Source organism: Arachis hypogaea, chromosome 14 (genome assembly GCF_003086295.3).
Source record: "Arachis hypogaea cultivar Tifrunner chromosome 14, arahy.Tifrunner.gnm2.J5K5, whole genome shotgun sequence".
NCBI classification, from domain to species: Eukaryota; Viridiplantae; Streptophyta; class Magnoliopsida; order Fabales; family Fabaceae; genus Arachis; species Arachis hypogaea.
Window position 1 is genome coordinate 133,683,079 of NC_092049.1, and position 4,072 is coordinate 133,687,150.

A 4,072-nucleotide genomic window follows, 5' to 3' on the forward strand; every position below is an offset into this window, starting at 1 on the left:
AAATAATTTAATAACTTTAATTAGATTGATATTTAATAATTTTTAATTATCAATTTCATATTTTAAATGCCTAAATTTTTGTTATTTTTCTAATATTTTTATACTTGTATTTCATGTTTTTGATGTGCTAGGTGCAGATACATGAATTAATGAATATTATAGTAATGAATATGGGGCTCTTCTCATTCTAGGGCACACTATTGGGGATCTTTTCAAATCACATACACACACCAAAATCAATGAAAAGAAGAAGGATTGATGATAATGATGATGACCATTTCGTAATTAATGCTCAACTGATGGAGTTCAAACACGCTTTCTACTCTGATCTTTTCATCAAAATAAGTAAATAATATCAATTAATCCTTTCGACTTAAATTTACACTTTAGTTTTCATCCAACAGTGTCAACAACAACTCTTATTTTACTAGATAAAATCCATCGGTTACATAAATTAAATAATATTATTAAATTTTATTATATATTATATTTATAAAAAAACTATTTATATGTAAATCTAATTTGATTATTTTATAAATAATTTTTTTAAATTTTTTTTACCATTCACCTTTTATTTATCTTTTATTTCATCTACTTTTTTTTACTGAGAGTTTATTAATAATTATTTCATTAAACTATATTTGATGCTATAAAATTTTTTTCGTTAAAGTACTTTAAGGATATTTACTAATAATTCAAAAGTAATTAAGTTGAGTCTTACTAATAACAAATAAAAAATTTGAATAAGAAAGGCATATATAGGGCCGGCAATTCATACCCTATTCGCGGGTACCTAACCCGATTCAATCCGTTTGATAGGGTAGGATATGGTCTGGGTATGTCTGCGGGTAGAGTAGGGTATAGATTTAGGGTGTAACCTACTCTACCCTACTCGCACCTCATATATAACACATATTTTATAAAAATTAGGTATATAGTGAAGGAAGTGAGAGTTGAAACTACAATCTCCCTTATATAATGACTTATAATAAGTGAATAACCACTAAAATTAGTTAGTTAATTTAGTAATTTAGGGCAGTAGTTTTTTATTTTTTATGTTATTAATATGTATAAAATTTGAAATGATTGAATTTTATATTTACTTTAAAAAAAATTGATATTTATGCAGGTAGAGTAGGGTAGGGTAGAGTTTAGAATTTTAGGGTGCGAGTAGGGTTAGGATTGAGAGATTCTCAACCCGCAGATAAAGTAGGATAGAGTTTTAATAAAATTTTCAACTCGTGGATAGAGTTTGTTAAAGTAGTATCCTACCCATTACCAGTCCTAAGCATATATATATTACTTATAAAAATTTTTAAATTGTTTCTGCATTGGAAAAACAAAGATATCTATCAATTTCATCTTCTTAGTCAATGCTCTTAATCAAGATAGTTTAATCTAAACTCAATTATCTTTACAACAGAAAAATAAGCTTATTTTAACAAAAAAAATGACAATAAATATTTGAATTCCATAAACACTTTCTAGCTACTTTTGAATTTTAATGTGTGTTAGGGCACTTGATCATCTACAAAACAAAACCTAATATAAATAATTTCAATGAAAGCATTTATAGTCTTATTTATTCATTGTAAATAATGTTTCAAAATAATTTCAAAACAACACAAACGCATCCAAAATTTGAACGGAGTATATATTTTTAACAAAAATATTATTTGTATATTAAAATTAATCAATATATTTGTGTATAAATATATGTATATATAGTTTAATTTATTTTCAATGTATATTTATATTTTAACATATATTTTATACTAGTAATTAATTTTAATGACTGATTTTAATATACACATAGAATTATTCTATTTTAAAAGAATAATACTAAAAAATCAATATTATAATGGTCAATTTCAACCAATACACATAGCATTATCGATGCAATATTTACTCTTAAAACTTTTTATTTTAAAATTCTACTTAAAACCAAATCCACCGTTTTTTTTTAGGGGAATGAAGAGTGTATTCGTCTAAAGTTCAGTTTAGTAAACAATTTAATTAAAAAAAAATTATAAAAAACAGTTTAAACAATAAATATTTACATTAAAAATAATTTATAAATAAGTTATTTTGTATTTATTTTTTTAATTTTAAAAATATTTTTTTTTAATGATAAAAAAAATTTTATTGTAAAAATGTTATTTTTTAATTTTTTATAAGTATTTAAATAATTTTTTAAAAAATTATAATTTAAATTTAAAAATTATGCTAAATATTAATATTATATCTTTTTAAAAGTTAAAAATTAAAAAAAAATACTTATAAACTATAAAAACTGGCCAAAGTTATAACTTTTAAGTAAAGGTGTGTATATGTCATGAGTCATATCTCTCTCAAGTATATGCTTTTGTTTTTCCTTAATTTTTCCTGAAATAAATCCTCTAATTATATTCTATTCTATTCACACATCAAATACATCATTCACTTTTTCTTAAAAGAAAGTGAAAAGTTACAAAATTATTCTTCAATTCCCATAAAAATGAGTGAGCTTTATTTATATATATCCAAGTTTTTTGTGCATATCCAAAAAAAGCCACAACGACAAACCAATCAGTTGATATATTTCGATAGACAAATTTGAAACTATATTATTTATATAATTTTTGCTTACAAAGATAATCTGATCTCTACTATTATATATTTTAATTAATTTGTATGCATAAAATACGTGCGAGTTCTAAGTATATTCTAGTATTTCTCAAACTGTATTTTTGTACAGACACTGATCTAATTATTGTGCATGTGCATGATATCTACGGTATGTGCCAGTTGTGTGCAGAATCTAATCCTATTAAAAACAAAAAATAAAAAACAATGCATAACAATATTCTTGTAAGAAATATAAATAAATATCACATTATTAGAAAACCATGAAAGTGACCGATTTACTTAGCACCCTGAAGCATGAAACATTATTGAAATCTTATATTATGATCTTATAAACCAGACAAGTAGCTAGTTATTATCCACTACTAGTTTAATCTGTCGGTAATGCTAATCCTTTTTTTTTTTTTAGATGAATTAAGCCAATATATATAACTACACTGCTTACTTCATCTCTTTCCTTCCAAGAATATTTACCAGTTATTTTTATAGAGTAATTCATGCATCCAGACCTATCTACTTAAATAATGTTAAAATTTGGACTTCAAATCCCTGAATTATACTTTATACTTTTGTTAATCGTCACATTAAATAATTACCACATGCTGCAAAATCGTTTATAGCAAAATATTTTTATATCATATATATTAGCAGAATAATATTTTTATAATATATTTTTTTTAAGTTTTTTTTTTACTAATAATCATTGTTATTTTTCATTTTTTAACTTTATTAAATGCCTTTTTAATACAAGATTTCAAGTTATCAAATAATTATTATTTAACAAAATATTATTTATATATTAAAATTAAAAATTATTAAAATTAATTATTATATATTTATATATAAATATATATAATTTAATTTATTTTTAATATGTGTTTTATATTTTAATATATATTTTAAATATGTGTATAGATTATTTTATTGGTGTTTTCTTGGCTGTAAACACCTGTAGTAGGGTGAAGATTGAAAATAATAATATATAAAATTTTGCTGACAGATTTATATAGCGTGACAAAAAATACACACGCAGCCCCTCTCCTGAGCCATTTACAATTGAAGCCCACTTGGACATTAGTCACCTCATGTCAGATGCTATTATCACAATTCCGATAAAAATAACCCTCTCTCTTCACTTTTCCATTAATAGTTACTGTGAGATATTATTAGTAGTGAAATTTGTATTTTATTTAATAGATATATATAAAAATGTAAATTAATAAAATATCTGACGAATGCTTTGTATGTTGAAATTTTCGCACATTACATGTATATGTATGATGTATACATAGTTACATACTTTGAGAGGCAGATTTGTAAGTGTTATGATAATAATGGATCTGCTCCCATCCCCCGCTACAAACGGGAGTGTCTCTTTCTTTTTGGAACTTTTCTTGCATGTTATGGGAACACACTAAGCTAAGTAAGATACTCTCTCTCTCTCTCT